The 26,015-nt window shown below is 36.2% G+C and overlaps 1 long non-coding RNA gene across 1 annotated transcript in view; it reads left to right on the plus strand.

The window, feature by feature from the left end:
- LOC128796000 (uncharacterized) overlaps nucleotides 1-26,015 on the plus strand; it is a 237,953-nt gene that overhangs the window by 1,430 nt on the left and 210,508 nt on the right. Inside the window, exons 2-3 of the long non-coding RNA XR_008433694.1 lie at nucleotides 15,215-15,351; nucleotides 17,386-17,452. This is a non-coding gene — a long non-coding RNA (uncharacterized LOC128796000). The remainder of the gene's footprint in view (nucleotides 1-15,214; nucleotides 15,352-17,385; nucleotides 17,453-26,015) is intronic.

The following is a 26,015-nucleotide window of genomic DNA, read 5'->3' on the forward strand; positions in this document are numbered from 1 at the left end:
TTATCTGGCTGTCAATAAGTTCTCTGATGTTTGCATTTAAAACTTATTTCAGACCATAAAAATGTCAAAAATTCAGTATTTTTTTGGACAACTTTTCATTTTTGTGGACTGCAAGTCACTTAATTGAACAAAACAAAGCCTTACACAGTAACACAATGATTACCATTAACATTTATTGCTGTTTTTGAATGCTCTGTGTAAAGCTGAAGCCAAATAAGGTTACTTCTTTGAGGAATTTCAGTATTCTATAGAACTGTCCATATAATTCAGGGTTCAGCCATTTCCTTGCCCTACTGTTTCCTACAGGAAGTAGACAGAATGTTTCCCAATGGTCCAGGTAAAATATTTCAGGCATCCCTCTATCACAATTTTATTTTTACTCTATATATTTTTACTTGGTCTAAATGATGCATTAATGTAAAGCTGTTATGATGTGGCACTTGATGCCAGGGTTTAGTTGAGGTGTTGGACTTGATGATCTTGAAGGCCTCTTCCAACCTGGTGATTCTGTGAATTCTGTGAATTCTTGTGGGTACATATTTATTAGCCAGCAGAGGGCTGTCATTTCTTACCTTAAGAAACCAGAATTTAGGCCTAAATCTTGCCATTTATTTTTGTGCAATTTTCTTTGCAAAACACTAGATTAATATTGAAAAAAAATTTCATAAACACACAAGAAATAACCTGAATAGGAACAGGATAAATAAAATTTGGCTAAGAATTAGCTATTTAATTTTAAAGTTGGCAATATTAGGCTGGGAGAATGTTATTCAGGGGAGTTCATGAACACATTTCTATTCCAACAGTCAAGGTTTGTTTTTACTTTTAAACATGTTTTTAATGTAACTTTAGGAGTTTCATTCCACATAAAATAGTAAGCACACACAAATGATAACTAAATTTCAAACTGATAGATGATATGAGATGATCAGTACAGCTCATTATCAACCTCCCAAGGAAGATATTTACTTGTGTATTTTAAAAATGCATTAACAGATCTATTTATTTTATCATAATAACACTAAATGAAAGTCAGGTTAATTGCCTGGTAGTGCAATAGAACAAATCCCTGGAGAGGAGATTAGTATTTGGCTCACTCCTTGTTATTTGGATCAGCAATGTTAATGTTAGTTTTTATGATACACTTTTGACAACTAATTTGTTTTTAAATTTTAATGTTTACAAGTAATTTCTCATTAGTGTGAAAGAGGAAAATGCTAAAATCATGACTAAGTCATTAATCTGCTCATTTGGGAAATGACAACAGTCTTGTCTGAAGACAGTAACAGGTCTTTTGTGCCATCTTCATAAACTTTTATTTCTGGTCATGTAAAGAACTGAAGAGGACTCCTTGTAAGAAGAAAAACAATATTTAAATAACTTACATAAAATTTTCGTATTTAAATAAAATTCCATATTTTCAGCTGTAAAAACATGGTGAGATTGCCAACTCTGTTTTTTTTTTTTAATTGTGTCTTTGATTTGCTTTGTTGTTTGGATTTAGAAATATTAGTATTTGTCTTTTGTTTAAATATACATTGGAAATGGAAAAAATTGTGTTCTGTAATCTGGAAATTTATTAGAACCTGTGTTTCAGCCGCATTTATTCATATTCTTAGAATAGGTAGTTTTGAGGGGGGGCATTTTCTGTGATCTGTAATTGGCTGAAATAGATTTTTCTCCAGCAGTAAAGAACAGAACATTCTTTATAAGTTAGAAAATATTACCCCTATAAAAGAAAAGCTAATTATTCTTTTTCAATGAGGCTATTGTAAAAATTAAATATGACATGTTTTTGCTGGGTAAAAAATGAACTGCAGTAAAAGAGCTGATCTGGGCTGTGGTCTGATGGATAGGGACCATTAGTAAGGGAAAGGTGAGTTCTCATCCTGCACTGGCTCTGCCAGGCCAGGAGACCCTGGAATTATCACCTCTCCCTTCTGTTTCCCCTTAGGTGTAATTGCCATACAAGCCACAACAAGTGTCTTCAGTATCATTTGTCTTAAGTAAACTTTGAATTAGACCTAAGCAGCTGTTAATGATTTCCACAGGGTGTTTTTTCCTCCACAATTACAAAGTTAAGTTTAAAGCTTCAATTTGTATTTCAGTGTCCTGAACAACTTTAATTTTGACTTTTGCCCCCTCTCTTTCTGCATGTTATGTAAATAATATATGTGGTGACTGTGTAGACTATCCTACTTAATAATTTCTAGATGAAAAAGTCATGAAATGCAAAGAGGTTTCTTTATTGTAGCAATATACAGAAATGACAGATAGATGAGATGTTTTAATACATTACATGTGTCCAAGTCTCTCACACATTTCTGAGGGCCATGGGCATATTCACTCAATGATGTTTAGCTGCTCGTTTAATAGAAATAATTTTTTCAAATAACTTACTTTGTTATTAACAAAAGCAATGGGGAACATTTGCACCATTGTGGCCAGTGTAGAGTTGTGTGGTAGTGGCAATACAAATCTGCTTTTTCAATTTTAGTTGAAGATTTTGTGTTTTCTGATCCTGAATGAAAAAAAAAAAAATTGATGACAATATAATGTTATGAGTGTTATTAGAAGTGTCAATTTTCCTGCCAGTTTTTAATACATTAGTTTGGTAATTCTGGTGATATTCCAGTGGCAGATTTTAGAGAAGCCAAATTAATGTCCTTGCTATATTGGTGTTACATTGCTTTATGTTTTATAAACAAAAGGGTTTTTTATTTAACTAATTTTTAGACTCAAACATTATTTTGGCTTGTGAACAAGTGTCTAAGTGTTTGTGTGTAGCTGATTGTGTAACTTGCTGTATATTTTGGTCACTCTTTTCAGAAAGCCCAGGATGTGATTTGGTGGCTGGATAAATCCACCTTTCTGACTGACAATAGCTATCATGAAAAGGCCGTGACCACATGACAGAACGCTCTGTAAGGGTCACGTCCTGCCTGTTCATTTATGTAAAAAAATGCTGATGGTTTACTGCTAAAACAAATGGCATTAGGTGAGAATAGTTATTGTTTGCCTTTTGATTATCAGAATAATGTTAGCACAAATTTGCATGCCGTGCTTCTCTTGACAAAATGGGGTTGTTTGCTCCCATCTAACTGATTGTAGCATAGAAAATGGGTGTTTCCTAAATTTTTTTGGTGGGAAGTTGGTTGGTTTCTGTGGCTTAGAAGACCCTAATTAAAAAAAAAAAAAAAAAGGTGGGAAAGGCAAGATTCAGATGATCATAAACCCAAACCCTAATTACACAAATACCATTTATAGGCAGCTGTGTGGAATTTTCAAACAAAATAACTTTTTCAAAAGCAGAAGTTGTTGCTTATAAACAACTACAATAATGATTTATTACTATAAGCCTTTGATAAATGAAACTGGTTGTGGAATTTTACTTTTTGAGGTTGTATTGGGATGGGATGTCTCTGAAGAAAGGAAAAGGAGTGTTTAGTGTTTGAAGTCCAGTTCTCTTCTGCAGTAATATTTGAGCTGGTACTCTTTCTGGGAATTATGTGCCTAGAGAGAATTTGGAGCAGTAGATACATGCATATTGCATAGTCTAATTTTATTCAGAACACAAATTTGAGAACTGGTATGATGAAACTCTGAAAGAGGTGTTGGGGTTGACTAGGAAGAGTAGGGAGATAACCTCTGGTGTATCAGCAGATCGGCTGCAAGGAAAGGAGATGAAATGTTGAAAATATTCTGAACTGTCCATTAACACATTAGTGTAGTACAAATACAGTCAAATAAATTGAGAACTTTTCATATACAGAAATGAAAGCAAGGCATATAATATTCTAAAAAAAAAAAAAAGAAAATATGTTTTTTAGTCTAAAATTAGTAGGTTCTTATTTTACCCACCTTAATTTAGGTCGCTAAACTATTAAAGCTAATTACTATCATTGATGATCTCTGAAGCCATGACCCCATCACCCTCTTTGACCCTATTATCAGTCTCTTTGGAGCTTGAAAAAATTGGTATTGCTTGAATGGAGTTTCATGTTTTCAGGTTTCCCAAATTTTCTAGCCATAAAATTAGAATTTCTTCTAGGCTAAAGAAACTGTATCCTTGTATTTTGTAACAACTGTAACGATGCTGCCAGCCCTAACTGCTGCTTCAGTTGCAATTTGGGAAGCCTGGGCAGAAATCAATTCCAAAATGCTCATCCACAGAGATGTGCTGCAAAAGGAGCCTGGAAGATGGGAGGGCATGAAAGCTTTGGTTTAATTTTCATTTTAAGCATGCAGTGGCTTAATTTTCTCTTGAATCTTGAACTTTGAATTCTTAGGCAGTATTACGCTTTGTTTTGCTGTCGGTTTATTATGATTTGCCTCTGATGCTCTGCAGCAAAAGACTATTACTAGATACAGTTTCCATAGCAATTACAACTTTCTGAATATGCTCAGAACTGCTTTCTCATTGTTTCCATTTTTCCAAGGAGTTTTATTTACCAGATGAATGGTGCAAGGTAACTTTATGAGAGCTGCAAATGGGATTTGTTGAGTGTCAAGCCATCTTAGCCATGGTATTTGTCAAAACCATAGTGAATAATTTGGCAATTATAAAACTACCTCGATTATCTCCCCACATTTGTAGTCTAATGGAATATGTAAGAGTGCCACTCCACAGGGCAGTGGTTTCATGCAGCTAGGTCAGAGTTTGAGCTGTAAGTGGTTGAGATGTGTTCACATGCTTAATTTTTCTGGCTCTTGAGTGGAGTCAAATGGAGCAAGTAGTGTCATAGCTTGTAAAATCCTTTTTGCTTGTGCACTACCAAAATAGAATCAGATGCTCTTTGTGGTCCCTGAAGTCTGCTGTGATATAAAAAGAAAGTACTGGCAAGTAGATTTGGTCCAGTTGTGTGCTGGCTTTTGCCCTTTTTATCATGATCCCTTGACAGGATTTCCTAGTCATGACAAAATTCTCCATTATGTCTACTATCTATGTATAATTTTCTGAATTATACTCTAGTGATACAGCAGCAATTAATTGTTTCACACAGTGACTTTTACAAGTCAAAGAAGCTCACTTCTTTTGGAAGTTAAATTAATTCAGCACTGGGAATTGCCCAGTAGCTCACTGTGAAGTTGTAGGAACAAAACCAGAAGAGCATGTCTCATACACAGAAACTACTATAGTTCTTCATCAGAAATAAATACCTGTCTTGACTCTTCTTACACTTTGTCAAATTTGATTCTTGCTATTTTCTGGCAGATCTTTTACTGTGTAATCTCTTAGTCCCCCTAGTTCTAATATTTTATCTCTCCTCCCTTGCCCACCATCTATAGACATGTGATTTGTGGTTTCTCCTAACCAAGGTAGGGCTCTAACTTTCTTCTAGAGAGTTACACCTTGTATCTGATTATTTGCAGTTTGTTTTGTGTCAAGTTCTTTTGTACTCATGCAGCCAAAAACCAGCAAGCTACGCAGATTTGTTATGAGATAAAGTGTCTGACTCTCTAGAAGGGCACAGATGGAATGGTGCTACTTTCACAGTGGATGTGCTACTAAAATTTAAAAGGAACAGCATGAAAAACATCTTATCTGTAAGCGAAGATTCTCACTGAAATGTCTGTCTTTGGAATCCAAAAATGGTGACTGAATACGTAAGGTGTTTGTTAAGGAATTAAATCAAGCTGTTCAGCTCTTCTTCAAACTTTACTGTGATGGATAAACTAAATTTTCTTTGGATTTTTTTAGAAATATATTTTTTTCTTATGAGAAATAGATCTGTGTAGAATTTCTGCTGAAGTTTGTCAGCACTTTTCAAAGTAACTAACTACTTTGTAAAGGCACTTTAGACAAGAATTTAGAATTGAATTCGAGACTCAGTCATGAGATGTGGAAATGCTAGTGCTGTGGATCCTAAGGAATTGAAGTTAATTGCAGTAATTTACTGCTGAGCTGTGTGGTGCACAAAATCAAAATATATAGACTGACAAGAAAATCTACAGTCAAGCATATTCATTTTAACAAATGAATGGTACAATTTCAGTACCATTAATAACTCATTATGGGTATTATTTCTTTTGCTATGCCTCCTTTGACACAGTCTTGGTGTACCAAATCTGCCTTCTGTCCTTTCTTTGTGCTGTTATCAACCACTGTCTCCCCTCTGGAGGCTCTTCATAGACCTCAGTCCTCTCCACCCTGTACAAAACCTATTCTGCTTCTGAAAACAACACCTGGCAGGGCTGCTCTCAGGGTAGGATGCCCATGGGGTGAGAGACAGAGGCCAGTCTTTCTCCAGGGGCTGTGAGGCTCACAAAGGTAAGAGGTGGTGGGACTGACACCCATTACAGTTGGATACAATTCAAAAATATCTTCAGGGAAGTTTGAAGTAATATTTTTTTCTGGATTTCACTGCTCCCCCTTTTTAAAGTTTTTTTTTGCTGCAATATATTACAATGTGCCCCTCCTGTACTGTCAGACCATGTGCTTAACTCTGGGTCTTGCCTTCCTAGAGAGCCTTCAGTAGTGTCACTTATGGACAGAGAGCTGAAGATGGAAAAAATCTCTGTCCTGAGTCCCTATACATCCTTTTTTTTTTCAAGCAGTGTTGCTTGAAAACCCCAGATCCCATTTGGTCTTTGCAGACCTATCCTGTTTATTCCATTTTGATTTTTCTTGTTCCTCTAATGAGCAGAAAACTCCTCAGAAGAGACACAAACCTGCTGTAGAGGTGCTCACCTATAATCTAAGTTTATTTATTAATCCTTGCACACTGGTGCTGAGTAAATTAAGTTAAATTAATCAAATCAGTCTATAGTATACAGAGCTTTAGTTTTGTACCTTTTTTTTATTTGAATGAAACTTTTAGTACTTTTGGATGCAGACATCATCATCGTCACAGGAAAGCAGTGAGGAAGAACAGTAATATATATATATAATATATAAGAAAAATTGATGTTGCTAAAATTCAAAGGGGAAGTTGATACCTTGAATGTGGTAATATATATTGGGCAGCTCTTCTGATTTTGAAATATTTTGAAGAGTTTTAGAAAATATATCTTGATCTAACTTTCTAGCCTTTGAAGCTTTACCACATGACGTAATTTGTAAATATTCATAATCTTGTAAAAGAGATACATAATGAGGTTCTTAAAAACCCTTGAACATTGATTAAAGTGCTTTAGAATCCAAAGAACCATACTCCTATTAATGCATAATGAAACAACGGCCTTTACATTAAAACTGGTTACCTGCAAAGTCTTATAGGCTTTTCAGTTTTTGTTTCCCTCTGCTCTAAGGCTGGTATTTGATTTCTCCTGCAGTCAGATCTCCCATTTAGATTACCAGGGAAATTGGGATTACACTTTCAATACCTTATTCAAAATGTACACGGATTAGAAAAGGAATAGTTAAATAGATGAGTGGAAAACAAGCAGATTCAGGTGTTTGTACTGTCCTTTGTCCTTTTTTTAACTAGAATGACCTGCCTCAAAGATAGCATTTATTCATATATTTTTTCAATATAAAATAGGAAATACTAAATTATTTCTAATGTCATATTTTGATAACATTTGAAATTTAATAATATGCATCAAGGTAATGAAAATACATAGGTTAAGGCTGATTAAATGTGTGTAATTATGTGGTTTCTAAGCAACATAGGCAACACAGTGTATCACTATAAAGTATTAATCGTAGCAGTTGTAATAGTCAGCAACTCTTGTTGTTTGCTTTGTCTTCTAATAATGCTTTAATACTTTCTCAATATTTATCCTGATTAACATGATTTTTAATCCTCTGCTTTTGGGGAATGAAATAACTGTAGCTTTACTGGACAAATTACTTAGTCTTTCTTACTTTTGGCACCTTCGCAAAAAACTTAAGAGAACTTCCAGCTGTAAACTGCACAGTGTAGCCTTTTTATGATGGAGGAATATGGTTTTGATATCTACATGGCTAATCTTGGTAGTAACTGAAGGTTGCAAAGTCATACAGAGGGTCTTTAGATACAGATGCAAAGTAGTTTGATAGTATAAATCCAATATCTCTTGAATAGGTGTCCATATCACAGAAAAACCTGTCATGATTGACACTAATTGCCAACCCTCTTGGCAGATTCTGAAACATGGCCCAAAGAGTGATCAAAGATGAACTCTTACATCCACCCATATTCAGAGGCAGCTGTTTCTTGTCAGAACTGACAGCTGTTAGTGGGGTAGCGTATGAACCTTGGAAGGTCTTTTCCTTTGGCCTTTTTTCTTCATACTTTCTGTGGATTTTGGTTTTTAGTATTTCATAGTAATACCAATATTTCTGAGAGAAACAAAGATCACTTCAAGGCTTAATAAAAAAAAAGTCGATACTGTTCCAGAAATTTTATCCAAAAAAAAAAAAAGGTTAGTAGAAGAGATGAGGTATTTTCCTTGTCAGTCATATCTGGAAAGTTGCTATTTTGACTCCTACCAGGAGGAAGGAATGCCATAACATTTCTCAGTATGGTAGATGAATTCAGGGGAGTGAAGTGGTGGTGAATCATCTCAATAGGACAATAAGGAATATCCTTTGTAGGGAAACAATCATGATGCTGTTCTATTTTTTCCCCCCTAGTCTCCAGAATGCTAGTTAAAAATACATATTTTGGATCATTTTTAGGAGATTTTTCTCTACTTAGTTTTTTCTTTTGCCTATATGTATTAATATAGTCCAAAACCAGTATTTTAATAAGCAGCTGGTTATCATGTTGACATTCATCATGCAGATTTGGATAGAAGTTTCTATGAGCAATTCCTTACTTTTCTCTTAGGACTTCTGGCTCTCACACTGACAATTAATTTAAAACTAATTAAAAACATGAAAATACTTAGGATCATTTATACTTTTAATTAAATTAAAAGACTCGAGGGAAGGTTTGTGGTCATTTTTGACCACTCACGCATTTCAGTTGAAAATTAATGGGAAATAAGTTTCCAGAGTCATCTGTGAGTAGTCCCATGAGTCACATTACTGCTGCTTTTTCTGAAAACATCAGTGAATGTGGGCTGGGATAATCTGATAGAGAAGTTTTACATTTGACTGCAATTTATGAGAAATACCTTCCTCAAATACCAGGGATTGTTGGAAATATCCAAATATGTTGTGAAGTTTTACAAAGAGTTCCATATTAAAGCCCGAGGAACTTTTATCTTGGTGGATTTCAGTTTGTAGACCTGTGTTGGTACATGTGGTTTAATATGCTATCCCAAAGTACAATGTACGGTCAAAATACAAGCAGTCAATTTTTCTTGGTAGTGTGGCACAGAGGATTACATTGAGTCCATGTTTTTGGTGCTGGTTTTTGATATCCAAACCATTCCAAAGCTCTCAAAAGGACAAAGATTCTGTATCAAGGAAATAAGGACCAATCCCACAGCTGTCTCCAGAATTTATGAAGACATTTTTTGTAGTGTTGTAAAAAGTTACTTGGTTCATCTGACCTAAAAGTAGTTCTGACTTGGTTTACTTTAATGGCATTAGATTATGGAAACATTACAGATCCAAGTTCTGTGTTACATGAATGAGATAAACTCTGCTGCTTTGCATTTTTATGTCATCCAAACTGTATTGAAAATGCTTCCTGCTAAGAAGTACGATTAGGCTGAAATTCAAATATATTTAGTACTTATGTAGGGTGTGTTCACTGAGGACATTTTTGCAAGGTGTTCAAGCTCTTACAGGACAAAGAAAGAGGATAGAAAGAAAATTAAATAGCTGATTCTGCACCACTTGTGATCTGCTGAAGTATGGATCAGTTTGGGAAAATGTTATGGGTAAATAAAATAAAACATTTTATTTATTTTATAAATAAAAACACTGGACAGATTGTTTCTGCTCTTGGTGAAGTTGTGCAAAGCATATATGAAAGGAAATATCTGTCGTAAGTAAAAATTATGTTAAAACATCTAAGGTTAAATCATTACCAAAGACAGAAGATGAACTGAGCTGACATTTCACAAGGAATCTGATCTTCCACAAGATGGAGCTGTGTGATTTCTGCTTTTGGAAGCATTCAGTCTATTAGTAAACGATTCTTTGATTCTGTACAAGGACAGGAGGATCTCAGTGATCTATCATAGCTTTCTTTCTTAGATGCTAAGGAACTGCTGAAATTTAATTCTAGATGGTCGTGTGGGTGCTAAAATATTTAATTTAACATGAAGGCCTCTGAATCTAGAAGAAAAGCTGTATTAAAAAGAAAAGAATAAAAAGAAAACCATTACCTTTCTCTGTGAAGATCACAGCAATTTGCCTACTGTGTGAGGGCCTGTCAGCTTTTCTTTATTTACTCACTTTGATTATGACTGCAATGCAGATTTCTTTGGAATGGTTTCTTATCATTTATGCTCTGCAACATCTGAATGAAGGAGGGATATGACTGCCTAAATGATAATTCAAACAAGTATTTTGAGTAACAGTGATGGACCTCCAGTTCTGGAGTGTTTATTAGGTCTGAGCAGATTTAAGTGAAGTACTTCATCAGCAGAATGCAATACTGTCTTTGGAAGCAATGACTGCAGAAGATCAAGGATTCATAGTAGCAGCAAAATAACAGAACATGAGGTCCTGGTGTGATGCCTTTGCATACAAAGGTAATGCAATCCTTCTCCTGAATAAGCAGGGGAACTAAACAGGGGTAAGGACTGAGGGGAGCTTGTTTTTCCTTGTTATGTGGCATTGGTGATACTGGCTGAGGAGACATGAAAGAAACACAGCATAACCTTCAGAGCCAGGGGCTGCCATCAGCAGAACTGAGCAGAGGCAAGGAACCAGCATCACTGGGAATCTCTCAGTTAGATGTGAGCCAAGGAACATCAGACAAAGGCCTGGAAAGGTACAAGAGTTCTTTCACAATGTATCAAGCATTCAAAAAGATTCAGGTTACTCAGGTGTTATCACAGGATGTGTCACTAACAACCCCAGTGCCAAGTGGGCAATTCCCGGCAGGGCTCCCATGGACCCAGCCAAAACAGGCTGTGATTGCCTGTGGCCTCCTGGAGCAAGTGCTGGCACTCCAAGGTACTCCTTTAACTTGCCCTGGAGAATGCAAACAGCAACTTGTGTGCAGCCTTGTTAACTCACTGTAGGCATCACAGTGACGGTGTCCAACCTGTTCCTGGGCTTTACTGTTTCAGATTATAAACACTTTGGAACTTTAACAAATTTGTATGATTACAGTGTATATGCTGAAGCTTGGCTTCAAATGAAGTTATGTCCAATCAAATTACAGCTCCCTTCTTCATTCACTTTTCGTTGCTAAAACCTACAAAATATACTGCCAACCACTCCCCTGTTTCCCAGCCTGTGGCTGGCAGAGAAACGAGAGACCTGTGATTGCTTCCAAATTCCAAGCAAGAAAATTGTGTGGCTGATACATACACAATCATCAACTGGTGGGTATGTCAAGCATAATAGATAATTGCTGAGCTTACACAGCAATATTTTCCTCACTGGGAAGACTCATGTCAGTCTTTATCTCCTACTCAACTGTCAGTTCTCATGGAAACTTGTTGGAACTTCCAATCTTTTAGACTGAGTCCTCTTGTCAAATTTGATCAAAATTAGCCAATTCATTCAAAAGTTATGAGGGAAAGGATGAGAACCGACAGGCTGGCAGTGCATCTGTGTAATTTATTTCCTTGCAAAACTAGCATGGAAAGCAAAATTTTGTAATTTTCAAAGTGAGCGGTCAGAATTCAGTAACCTGCATTTAACTGAACTTACAGAAATTCCCATGACTAAGTCAATGTGCACAACATAGTGTTTGAGTCACAGTGTTGAGAGTCCATGTGTGCATGTGGATATATAGAAACTGATATATAAACCACATTCACTCCTGGAGTACCTGAGAATAAAACCTAGATGGCCTAGCAGTTTTTCATTTTGTTTTCCTAACTCCAGCCAATTTTGGAAAAAAACCCAAACTCAAACCCACCCCAATCAGCAGGATTGATTTTCTAGCTTTTTTTTTTTTTTTTTTTTTTTTTTTGACCTGTGGTCAACATTTTACCAAAAGAGAAAAGCTGAAGGAAATAGCTGATAGCAGATGACAGCTATATTTTTATATAATCTGAAGATCTAATGTGCTGTCTGTTACAGTGAACAGACCTGTCTAATTTTGAAAATAGGACTAAAGGAAAATATTGCTTGTCTGAATATTACATGAACATGGGGGATCATATAGTTACTGAGTTTGCAGTCTGTGGATAAAACATCTTTTACAGAGTTAGGTATTATACAAATTAGTAGAATTGTCTCTTCTTTAATTATACATTTCTGAATGCAGGTAAAGTGAGTGATTTATTTTTCAAAGAATATAAAATAGTTTAAATAGTAATAAAACATGTACCAAACAAATGCATTTTAATTTTATATTAAATAAAATCAGCCATAGAGGTAATTTGGTTTACATACTTTACTTTTTTACATGTTTGTCTTAAGCCTTTTGAGACGTAGCAGTCCTTTGTTTGTAAAAATAACCTTACATTTGAAGAAGTCATAAGAAGCAATCCTGTGGTCCTGTCAGAGAAAATCTGATTTTGGCTGGGTACAGTAGTCCATCTAGATAGAGATTTTAACTTCAACAGTATCTGTTAGGAAAGGTGATTATGCTCTGTCATTAAATCATATGTATGAAAGGGTGGAAACTTTCTAATTTGATTTTTCCTTCTTTCTGAGGATTGAAAAAGTAGGCACCTGCTTGTTTCAGACTTACTTGAAAGACTTTCAGAAATGAATGATTCACATCAATAATGTGAGTTGAATTGCATCCCTTAAGGGAAAGCATGAAAATAAAAAGGCAGGCATTACTAGTCAAGCTTTACTTTTGTGCCACCAATAAACAAGGCTTTAAATGAAACACAAAAGCAGCGAAGTGTGTGAAATTCATAATTTGAAAAGGAGGCATGTAATAACAGGGAGAGCTTCTGAAGTAACTTAAGAACCAAAAGAAGGTGCTTTATTTGCAGGTAAGTACAGTGCAACCTACACACTTCAATCAAGCCAACAGTAGGCTTCAGTAAGAGATAATAAATTGCGAAAGGCGTTTTTGTGAAGAGGATGGAAAGATGTTTGTACTTCCTGCTTGTATTTATGCATGCAGTAAACACACCAAAATAGACCTGCTGTGTTGCCTTGCACTATGGCACCCAAACAAATTGTTATCCACGGGCTCACTTCAAGCTGAAACTTGCATTTTCCATAGGGGGATGTCAAAGTTCACTGGTAGGAGACATCAACTATGATCACCCACCTAAATAAAATATTCATGTATTTTATAAGGTGCTTTGCAGGTATCTCAGCAGTTATCAGCTGTATAATTAAAAGGGCTTAAAAATGATGTATTGGAATGTAATGGTTTGTCTAAGTAGAATGAAGAGGTTTGCTCATTCAGTTGTAAATGAAAGTTTATTTTGGGTTCTATACCTTTGAGATTTGATGATATGTTCTTATGTGGAGTTATATTTCCATCTCCCTGGCCCATCTCAACTTGTTTACATGCAGATTATTTCTGAAATTCTGTAGAAATGGACAGAGGCAAAGAGCTCCTAGTCTGAATGTAACTAATCTGTAATAACTGCCTATCCAAAACAAGACTAAAGGCATTCCTAATTAAGTTAAGGCAAGTCTGATGTATTGTGGAGCAACTTTTTTTTTTTCTGCAGTCAGGCTCCATCTGTAATAAAACCATTAGTGAGCAGTGTCTGCTGTGCTCTTTGTAGGCTCCTCAGGGATGTGTGTTGTCACTGAGGAACACACCCTTTATGTGAAGAGAGAAATCTCTTTTACTGCAAAAGTAGCATTACAGTAAAAGTTGTGGCACAAAAAAAGAGTCAGTGATTTTCTAAGTCTTCTTCCAGGACTTTCACAGAGCTTTTGCCTGAAGTCTGCTTATTTTATTCCTATTTTGTTTTGTTGTTTGGTTTCTTCTTTTTTTTTTGAGAAGGAATGTACTTGATTTACAACTTCCTGCCCAGTGGGTATTGAGGTTGGATAACTATTCTTAACATTAGCTGTAATGGAAATGTCTGGGCTGGGGTAAATACTAAAGGAAGAAGGAAGCATTGAGAAAAAATAAAGTGACACATTTTTAATTGTTACATATGTTCTAGAGCCTGTATTTTTTCTGTTGTTCTTCAGTAGGAGGAATATTTTCTCAAGACTAATTATTTCTTATATTCCCACAGAAATGGTGGGATTTGCAGGCTAATGGATGAAATAACTTCTTAGGGTCTCTCCTAAGTTTACCACTCCAAAAGCTCCAAATGCTGTGTTCCTGTTCTGCTGGCTGAGACTTGGAGGACAGCTCTGTCCTGCAACCTGTTCCTCTGGTTCTAGATTTCACTCTTCTTTCACACTTTATAGGAACTCTTTAGAATCCATGTAGTGTACAAAATCTGTCATCTTCCAAAAAGCCCAGCTATGAAATATACTTTAGTGTACAGTGGATACTTGATCAGCTTTGTAGTTGAGCCCCTGGTGTACCCCCAAAGGGTCTGGAAATATAACAAAGCCATAATGAAATGTGTCAGCTTGGAATGGCGTGTCCCAGCTGAGGAGCAGGGCTCTGTCTCTGGGAATCAGTGTGGGGTTGTGTTAATATTGCAGGCTCATGAATGTTTTAGTTTGAGTAAATGCAAAAATCCTTCAAACTCTGTCCTTTCTAGGTTTGGTTGGCAGAAGAATCTGCTGCAGGGTTAGCTGGCTTTCTGCTATGATTCATAGATGTGCTTTCTCATCCCTGTATAAGAGAATGTTGCTATGTTCTCCTTTCTTTGAAGTGAAATGCCTGTTTTTTAGAGCTGAGATATTTTGAAAAGTATAATTAAATGTCACCAAAAGAATATATGAGTTTTCTTGAGGGGTGATCCCTGCTCAGCTGCACCTGTTTGCCTATTCACTCAAGATGAATTAATTGGAGCTTTATCTTCTCTCCTTCCTTTCTGTATTTTATCCTTCTCTTTGTAGAAAGGCAAAACTGAGCTCCAGAGATCCAGCTGAAAAATCTCCTCGTATATAGACAAATGATGGCCATGAGGTATAGAACACAAGGGGGAATATGAGGAAAAAGGAGAATAAGAAATACTTTATTCAGACAATGTGTTTACCAAACAAGAGATAGAGGTCTAGAAAACTGAAGAAAAAAAGAGACATACACAGTCTGTCTCCTGCAGATCTCCTGCAGACATTTCAGTGTATATTTTGATAAAATATTTTCTGACTTTTCAGGGGTGCCCTCAGTTTTTGAGCCATGGCATTGGCACAGGAAATGCTTGACAAGATATTTCTGACAAAACCCGATGATTTCAATCCAGAAACAGAAAATAGCACATCCACAAAATTCTGGTACTTCTAGGTATATTTTGGTAAGAACTTATCAGTGATCAATATTTTAGGTAATAAGTAATTTAAAATGATCCTGAAAGACTCGTTAATTACTGTTAAAGAGGAAAGAATGACATGGCCTTCAGTATTGAGCACTCGGCTCGTAAGAAGTGAAAATGAAGTTAATAGTAGTATGGATCTCTGTGTGAAAGGATTTTCTTGTTCTGAGCGTTCCATATGTTTTTTTCTTTTCCTGACATCAGTGTGATGAGTTTATGTGGACAGCTGTTTTGGAGATGGTGTTGCTCACATGTGTGAAGGAAGTAAAGTTCTCTGTAAAAATAATGGAAACCAAGGGAACTATTTAAAGACTGGCTAAGAAAGAGGTGCTTTTGCAGCTAAATGCATTTTTGTATGTTTTCAGCTGCTGTAAGGAAAAAGGTGCCATCCATATTTATGCTTCATTAAATAAGCATAAGGAGATCTGAAAAATAAAAAGTAAAACTGAAACTTTCTTCCTTGACAACATGAAGAAACCTGTCAGTGAAAGATACACTATTTAAATTGTGCCACTCAAAAATGGGGATCAGGAACAAAGCAGGTGAATAAAGCCTGTTTCACTGATTCCAGAATAAAGAAATCTCAATTATTCTAAGTTAATAAACATGAAATTGTTTCCTACATGGTTCTAAATTCTGACATGAAGAATTAAAACCACCACCTACTAGACTGGCTTGATATTCTCAGTATTTCAGAAAATGGAAAAATTGATTGGTTCTTCCTTTCTGAAGTTAGGAGCTTTTCTTTTCTTTTCTTTCTTTTCTTTCTTTTCTTTTCTTTTCTTTTCTTTTCTTTTCTTTCTTTTCCTTTCCTTTCCTTTCCTTTCCTTTCCTTTTCCTTTCCTTTCCTTTCCTTTCCTTTCCTTTCCTTTCCTTTCCTTTCCTTTCCTTTCCTTTCCTTTCCTTTCCTTTCCTTTCCTTTCCTTTCCTTTCCTTTCCTTTCCTTTCCTTTCCTTTCCTTTCCTTTCCTTTCCTTTCCTTTCCTTTCCTTTCCTTTCCTTTCCTTTCCTTTCCTTTCCTTTCCTTTCCTTTTCCTTTCCTTTCCTTTCCTTTCCTTTCCTTTCCTTTCCTTTCCTTTCCTTTCCTTTCCTTTCCTTTCCTTTCCTTTCCTTTCCTTTCCTTTCCTTTCCTTTCCTTTCCTTTCCTTTCCTTTCCTTTCCTTTTCCTTTCCTTTCCTTTCCTTTCCTTTCCTTTCCTTTCCTTTCCTTTTCCTTTCCTTTCCTTTCCTTTCCTTTCCTTTCCTTTCCTTTCCTTTCCTTTCCTTTCCTTTCCTTTCCTTTCCTTTCCTTTCCTTTCCTTTCCTTTCCTTTCCTTTCCTTTCCTTTCCTTTCCTTTCCTTTCCTTTCCTTTCCTTTCCTTTCCTTTCCTTTCCTTTCCTTTCCTTTCCTTTCCTTTCCTTTCCTTTCCTTTCCTTTCCTTTCCTTTCCTTTCCTTTCCTTTCCTTTCCTTTCCTTTCCTTTCCTTTCCTTTCCTTTCCTTTCCTTTCCTTTCCTTTCCTTTCCTTTCCTTTCCTTTCTTTCCTTTCTTTTCTTTTCCTTTCTTTATTTAATGCTAGCTCTAGAAGCTCTGTTTTTGTCTGCTTTATAAATACTATTAATAAAAAATTTGCAGCTACCAATAAGCAATGCTTACTGGTAACCTATGGACAATGCTTCTTATTACATCATATAACAATATTTCAATTTCAACATATAACAATATTTAAATTTTTTTCTGATTCAACCACTCACATTTTGCTGTGACTTTCAGTTCTTGAAATATGATGAAAATACATAAAGCATATGCACAAAGTTTATGATTTTATAGGATAAAAATATTATTTTTATTTATTATCTATTTGTGCTAGAAAGAACATTATCCTCATCCATATGGAGAAACTGTAATGATGGACACTATGAATGTTTTTCCTGATAAAAAATTAGGGGGTGGAAAAGGAGAAAATCAGAAACATTAATTAATCCTAAAGCTAAATATCCTTTGTGATATGTTCTAACTTCTGCAACCTTTCTCCTACAGTGCAGGGGTACTGCTGCAAGTGACCACAGGTGAACTGGAGATCTGAAAACTGGCCTCTGCAGAGGTGGTACGTGTGCTGGGGCAACAGCAGCAGATTCTAAATATGTAGGGAATGGGAAAGAACAGCATTCAGATTGATTTGGTTATTTGCGTCTTTTAATTATTGATAGTCCAGTCATCAAAGAATAATGTGGAAAACACTTTAACCAGCAACTGATAATGCAAATCCTTGAGCTCACTCTGACATTGCTTCGGTATTCAATGCCTGTTACCACTAGACCAAGTCTCCTAAATTTGCTTCAGCTTTGTCCTCAAAAGTTCATTAGGCAGAGTTGGTTTTGGTTTAGCTCTTTTGTTTCAGCTGAGTGAATGGTAAGTTTTCTACCTTCATATCCAGGTACCTCTCAGTTTTGAAAGTCCATCTCCTAAATACCTTGCCTGGTTTTAGGTTCCCTTCTTTACAGGTGTGTGATCTGTTGTATCTAAACTTACCCATTCCTTACTGTGAATTATAACTTGGGTCTCTGCAGAAGATCAGAATAGAAGCTGATGGAACAGGTAAACAAACAAACAGGATTTTCAACTCTTCTGCATTAGAATACAGTTTTGTATGAAACAGTACTGTAGAAGCTGCACTCAAAACGTTTAGAACAAAACAGGGATTTGCTGAGATGCACATGAATGTTTGTACTTCAGGATTAACCTCAATGTGGTTTTGTTTGAAAATTCCTTTTGTCATCAGTATTCCCTTCTGGTAGTGTTAATATGAAAATAATTAAGAAATTCATAAAATGCTTATATTTGTAACAGGTTTGAGAAAAGTAATGCACAAACCACGAAATAAACCCCCCTAGCAACAACCCCCATCCAAGCAAATCTTGTGTTGTTACAATGTGCTAACATTTGGCTTATTAAATAGGAGGGAAAGCCAGGGGAATAATATATCAGGAAAAGTGTTCTCTGTGATTGAGTAAATTGGCTACTCTCAAATACTCAATTTTATAATTTTTACAATGTAGGAACCATTTTCTGTTGTTTTAGGCTGGAAATCTACTGAAGGAAACTAATACAAAACATTCTTCCACTCATTTATATAAAATGGCTCAAACCATTTTGTCTCCTAAATGCCTCAAAGTTATTTAACTGTAGAGTTGCATCATTATCTATTTAGAGAATATGAGAATGTGCATGTGTGGAAAATGGCTCTGTAAGTAAATGATAGAAAGCATTCCTCAAAATCATGGTACAGGATGTTTACCTTTTCCTTTTTCATCTGTTTGGGCCTGTTCTTTCTATTACATTTGCTAAGAGATGTCCCTCATGTAGACTGTCACCACCTTCACGTTATTCTGCTATTGGCAAAAAATAAAACAAGATTTAACATCACCAATTGTTTTCTTTGCTGGTTATATTTGTTCTCAGTGTGTGCATTCTAATGCATGTCTGTGTGGGTGCTTATGTATTAGTTATTCCATTTCTTTGTGTAATTTACCTGAGAAATCTTACTTGCTGCAAACTGATCCACTATCCAAATTCTTTATAGCTTCAGCTAGAATTTATATTCTGTATTTGTGCTTGACAGCTTATTTTAGGATAAGATTTTTTTATAACCTTCCTATTAATTTTATTTAGGGTGCTTTCAATGTATTTTGAATGTTGGAATGGGGATAAATTAATTTCACCAGTGTGATGATGTACATAAATGAAGGGAAGGCTTCAAATAAGGCAACTGTTGGAAGTACAGTTCTCAGGTGGACACTGATCAGACTGCTCCAGAGGAACTTCTGATCATCACTTCTGATCACTTTTCTCATCATCCTTCTTCTTTCTTAGTGTTCCTTCAAAGCACCAAGTCTTTTTCTCCTACCGTGTTCTGTCAAACCTCTTTGTGAGTTCTGCTCCCTCTTCCTGTTTAGGGTCTGTGCTCTGCTTCTCCCTCAGCAGGGAACTTGAAGAACTTGAAATTTTCCAGTTTTAGCCACACAACAGCCCCAAAAGGATCCTGTTAAACCAATCTGAGCTAATAATGGAAGCACCTGCTTTATTTGATGTCAAGTTCTGGCTCCTTACAGAAATGTTTTAAAGGTACAATTCCCCACATAACCTGTCCCAATTTAGCTCTGGCAGCTATTGTTAATTTTACTGGTTTGCAACCCGTTTGCCACATAGTGGGATGTTTTAGCACCTTCACAGTCTAAACCAGGAGCTATAAAACATATGTAAGAAGAATATAGTCTTGAAATAGAAAGTAGCCTTGAGACAGGTTTGACTGGTGTCTTACACTAGTGGAATTTTCTTGGTGTGATTGGTACAGTGTGTAAGACATCAATTTCCCAGACCTTGGTGTGAACTTAGTTTCAAAGTTTCTTTCAGCTGAATTTTGTGTGGTATTAATATTATTCTCAAAAAAAGATACCATCTCTTTCTAGAAATGAGGAAATCCTCCAGGGAGCCACTTTTTCTCTGTGCAGTTTCCTCTGCAGAAATAATGATCACATGAGAAACAAAAGTTCTAGTTGATATAATGTCTGAATTGTAGATAGCCATAACACTGTTTATAAAATATTGTATATTTAGATCTAAATTGCTCGGATTAAATTATTATTTGAGTCATGATAATATGTTTTTATTTTAACTGAAAAAGAAACACAATTTCACAAAGAAAGAAAGACAATGGGTAGTTTTTGCTAATATGTACTACCAATGTCATGAGTGAATGAATGCTATACAATATCTTATGTATTAGGAGATTAGGATTCAGTAGTAAACTGGCCAAGAAATGGGGAGGTTATATCAACTCCTTAAATTTATGTCTCCCTGATAATATAATCTAAAAGGTCCAAATCTTTGCACTGTCTGCTGTATTAAAGAGCAATAATTTGTGCCATGATAAGAAGGGTTATTTAAAAAAATAATAAGTGGATTTTATATTATCTTTTCCTTTTCTCATTAGCAGGACCAGTTCCAGGAATATAGATTGAAGCACTTTAAACAGAAGTGAAGGTACTTTGGGATTCCTATGAATGTGACCTCTTTCCTCTCTTCCTTTGCCAATGCCCCATATCTTACTGTATACTGAGCTATTCCAGGAAACTGCAGCAGTGAAAAACATACACGTGGTGCACCATATTGTGAGAAAAAAATTCACTTGCCAGCTTGTAGTAGGGGGGATGCATATTCAAGCAGACAGACTGTAACCAGCTCCTGCTCTTTACAACTTTATTCAACTTTGCCTTTTATTGTAGTACTCTTTTGTGACTCTAGCTTCACAGAAAGCTCAGTTCTATCACTTGGTGTGATTGGAGTGTGTTTACCTTTCTACTACTGTACTGGGGGTGCCCCAGGGTATCCAGCTCTTGCCCTGGACAACTTCAAGTCTTTTTCCTATCACCTTGTAAGCTGATAATGCTTATCTTGCAGAACGAACAGGTTTGCTTTTCCTCATGTGATGATATATATGTGTATATTTGTTATGTAACCTATAGTCACTTAGAAATACAGTCCACAATGGGTCACAGCACCCACTCTCTGGAAAACAAGCACCTGGATCTCAGAAACCTCAGAAATTATCATTAATCATAAAAAAAAAAAAAATTAAAGATTCTGTGAGTTGTTCTGATTGGTTCTTCCCAGGCAGGAGAAGGGCAAATCTTACACACAGTATAAAGAGATCCTAATGGTATCTGCCAACCCAGTGCACACTGCCATCTATACCATTATCTGGGGGGTTCTTGCTCAAATTAAAAAGAGCAAGAACTTTTTTTTAATGCAAGGTTCACTATTCCTTGTATGTGATGATTTTTGCATGTGACATAGTTTCTCAGATATGTGATAACCTGTCAACACAGGAGTTTATTTGGACAGTATTTCCCCCCTTGATAAATCTCTGGGTTACTTTGTTTGAACATCTGATCAAAGGAGAACAAAATGCTGACAAAACCTGTACTTAGTGAACCATTGTCTGTTCTCACCATTTCACCTTCCTGATGTCAGATGTCTCTTGAGATGGTTCTTTCAGTTGTTGCTTTGACATCTATTTAGAAAAGCATAGACAAAGTTCATATGAATCTGATTTTTTTCTATAAAGCATGTTTTATCTCTTCAGTAGGCATCTTTTCTATTTAAGACTATATTTTTAATCTTTTCACACAGTAAAACTGACATAGCAAAAAGAGAATTGGAAGTCTTGGAATTTTCTGAATTAAGGAACCGGTAAGTCTGTAAGATGGAAGATTATTTTGTGCTGCATGTTGTGTATGTGCACACAGTTATCTCACCAAGTCTTGCAGCACAGTAAGTTAAAAATATTGCTCACCCTCAGATTGCTTTTTGATGGCTAGGCAGCTACAGATTTTTGCCTTTGCATCAGCACTTGATACCTGGTTTACTGCTGCAATTAATGTCAAACCAGAAAATACGGACTCTGGCCAGTTTGAGGGTCTGTTGTCATTGCAGAAATATGATTACTGTAATTGTAGGAGGCAAACCAGATAATGAGCATGAAAGAAGAGATTCAGGATTTATCTGAGGTCTGGCCTAGCCCTAGAAATAGAATCCAAGCATTCTTCTTCCCAATGCAGCATCTATTTTGATGGATTCTTGCATGACTTCAAAATTTTGCTCACATAGTCTGCTGAAAAATTGCACAACACAAGTTGTGAAACACAAGTTATGAAATACTCTGCTGCAGAAGTTCCTCATGACTTTAAAATCTGGCCAAACTTTTGATTAGCATTCTAGGAGCTGAATGTTTGTATTTGGGAAAATTTTACATCTTTGTATATTTTTCTGTATGTCTGGGAAATGTTGAGATACATTTGAGTCTACTTTAGGTAATTGTATACAATTATTGTGTTGTATACTAGTTTCAGCATTATTTTTAAAAATTGCCAGAATATGTGTATGAAATACGGTATTTGTGAATCTTCATGTTTGCTCACTTATCAATTTTAGGACACATTTCTATCTCCAAAACGCACAAGCTCCATGAATGTAGACTGAAATTAGCAGGAGCTGCAGACAGTGCCTCAAAAGATCATGGTTTTTGTTTGATAGATGGATGACAGTAAGACCAGGAAAATAAGCAAATGGTCAGACAAGTCAAGGTCTTTACTGACAGCAACATGGGAACTTCCTTGCAGGTCAAGTTTTAGGGCTCAATATTAAAATATTTAATATAATTCTGAACTCTTGCACAGAAACCTAGGGGATTTTCCATTTTCCTTTAGTTCAAAAATAACCACTTTTCCCAGATTTGCTACAGTAAGGCGAGGATTTGAAATAGTTGAGAGGCAACAGGCTACAGAAAGAAACTACGATAAAATGCCAACTTAGAAAAGCAGAAGAAAGTCCCAAAAAGCCCAGTTTCCTGTGAAATGCCCTTGAAAGCCATGCTCCCTGCTAGTTATTCTTGGTAGCTTTGACTGGATTCCCCCAGTGTAGTTAATCGCTCCATCTGTTCCGCAGCTCGCAGTCCTCCCTTTGCTCCTTGCTCCCTCTGATCTGGTTGGCTGTAGTTCACAGCAGCCTCTATGCCTCTTCAGTGAGTTTAGAATAAGATAAATGACCAAAGAAGTCTTTGCTAAAGAAAGTGTGACTCCTGGTTTGGTGTTTTCTCCTTACCTTTCTCTACATAAAACCCAAAGTAAGCCTGTTTTGCCCATAATTTCTTTAATAACTTTGAAATATCTGCACTTAGAATAACTTCTTGCTGGTGAAACCTTCTGCTGGAAAAATGTGTGCAATTTACTTTCCCATCCTTGAATAGTTGTGTGTTGTATTTCCCTCTGCTCTACAGTTTAGCTGTTATTTAAAGAAAGGTTCCAAAAAGGTTCCATTGTGTTGATGGGGCCCGCTCTGCCCTGCTCCTCTATCCCACTCTAGTCAATGCGGAATTCTTTCAGAGCTGTCCAGATCTGCATGGGATATTCCCACCCCTTGGAGCTCCTCTCTGCTTTCAGCAATTGGTGTGGTTGACCCAGAGGTGGGAGGAGGCAGTGGTGTCACAGGGAATGCTTTGGGCTCTGGGTGTGGAGCACTCTCTCTGCTGCTATGGGTGATTCACGGTGCCTTGGGACAGGTAAACATGCTCAGGTTTTTGTATCAGGTCCCCAGATATATACTGCAAAGAGGTTTAGTGTCTGCACAACAGGGGAGGATGGGATAGTAAACAGTGACAAGAAGACCATGTCAATTTTTTAAAAGTTTCAAAATTTTAATAGTTTTATTTAATAGTGATCTACTTTTCAAGTCAAAATTCCAAACATTTACAGAACTGAATTACTGAGAATTTTGATTTCTGTTAATATCTTTGCCACAGCTCTTATTCTAAAATATTTCTGTCCTTTCAGTTGGTTAAAATTGTTTATTTCTACCTATCAAAGAGGAATTGTTCATAATTTATTAATTAAATATAAGATATAAATATATGAGAAAAAGTATCAATGACAATATATCTTTGAGTTTAGAAAGATAACAAAAAATATAATTTAACTGTACTTTTTTGCCAAGTGTATTTTATAAGGGTTCAGAATTTCAAACAGCAGCTCCAAAACAACAACCTAAAATTCAATGTACATGAAGAAATAAGGTAAATAAGAGGAAAGGGGTGGTGGGCTGGGGGAGGTCTCATTCACTTTCCACATGAAAGGGGAGAGGCGGGTGCTCTCTACCTGTATATGCATTTGTAGCCACTCAGTACCTGTGTGGTAACCACTTCGTGGAGGGTACTAGAAATTGCTACTTATTTAATTGCTCTGTATCAAACCAGGAAAACCCCAAACCATGTGACATCTGACGTCTCCATTCATCTCCTTGTTCATCTGAGAGGTTTCACCTCTCCCTGTGCAGCAAGGACTTCCCATAGTTGCTTGCATAGTGTCTGCTGTCAAACATGTGAGTGCCCCAGTCAGGATCAACTTTTCTGATTCTACACATTTCCTGCTATTATATTTTTAATCAGAATCAGGATAAATTGCAAATTGATTATTTGCAATGAGTTACATCACAGCCTGTGTTAAACCTGCAGTTGCATCTTCATAGGAAAGGGCATAACAGAAATTACTCTAAAAACATGATACTGCATCTTTTCCTCACTCCAATCCAGCAGAAGAGGCTGCAGTTTTTTTTTTCCTACTGGTTTCCTCTGTTTATTCATCAGTTTTTCTTTCTCTTTACCTGTGATGTAATTTTCAGGATTGATCCCACTTTTCAGCTGTACATCTGGTGACTGCAGAACTTAATTGTAACATTTTTAATGATCAGCTCTGTCATTTCTTCTAAAATACATAGAAAAAAGCAAGATACGGACACAAAAAGGCTTTTTGTTATTTTGTTGTCAGTCACTCAGCAGCAGTGAAGGAGAACATTGCAGAAGTGATATATTAAATCAGAGAGCATGTTAAGAAACTGCCTTTTATTTCTTTATTTTGAGATAGTGTCAAAAGTCTTCTTTCAATATGACTTTTTAATCTTCTGCCACTTAGTCTCAAGAGTTCTTTTTCTGTGGATGTTTAAAAGTGAAAGGTACATCCCATGGCCTGCAATGTGAGATCACAAGGCCAGAGTCTTTCCAGTTTCTTTCATTCCTACTCTCTAAATACTTTCTTTGTAAAATAGTTTTAGACATTTTGATCATCTGAAGATTTTTAAGTGTTGTATGAATTTTTCTTTAAATTACCAGCAGGTTCTGTCTCCTCTCATGATAGGTAAAAATAGTCTATTGTCTGCTGAATTACAGCTGAAACAGGATGGGAAATGCTCCAGTCCTGGGCATTTACAGCATAGGTGATGGAGTTCGTGGCTGCATAGCTGCTGCTGTGGGGCAGTGCTGAGTAGCCCCCATGGCCCTGAGAGGTGACAGGGAAACATCACTTTCAGACTGCTGTAACACACTGGTCCCTGATTAGATCCATGCTTGAGAGGACCTAGACTTTGTTTTGTGGATGAGGGATATTATAAATTGCATTATATATCTGCCAAATTGTTTCCAACAGCAAGGTCATTTAGTTCACTCATTCTTCAAGCACAGGAAAGTTGTATATTTCTTGTCTCTTATTGATAGATGCAGAATTGTTTTAAAACTGGATTTTTAGTCTTGAAAAATAAACGTCACTCCTGGAGACTGTAGACTGTATTTGAGTAAAAAAATAAAAACTAGTTATTTAATTAGGGTACTGAAGACAGTGAATATCAGGGACCATTTAGATATGTCTAGTTGGTCACTAAGAAACACCGATTATTTCTGGACAGCTATGCTAGAAGTTTCCAGTGATGTTTATTGGAGTTTCCATTTCTCAAAATAGCTAAAAAATTTAGTCTTGGAGAAAGCATCATTAAAATGTCAAATCTCCTTGTGCTTCTTCCTTATCCTGCTTCTTTCTCTTCAGAAATACCTGCAACACAAGTACAAATTCTCTTATTTCTAAATCTAAGTTTCCAATCATTTGGAATGTCTGTTTCTTGTTCCACTGTTACTGGTATCCAGCTGAGTCTCTCTGAACTCGTCCCTCTTTCTTTTCCTCTGTTTTTTTTTTTTTTTTCCCCTTCATTTCTAGTCATTCCCCTTCATCTCTCTCAGTTCAAGTTAACTGGAGGAAAAAACCTTTTCATCTTTGCAATCTGGTTACAAG

Source organism: Vidua chalybeata, chromosome 16 (assembly GCF_026979565.1).
Source record: "Vidua chalybeata isolate OUT-0048 chromosome 16, bVidCha1 merged haplotype, whole genome shotgun sequence".
NCBI lineage: Eukaryota > Metazoa > Chordata > Aves > Passeriformes > Viduidae > Vidua > Vidua chalybeata.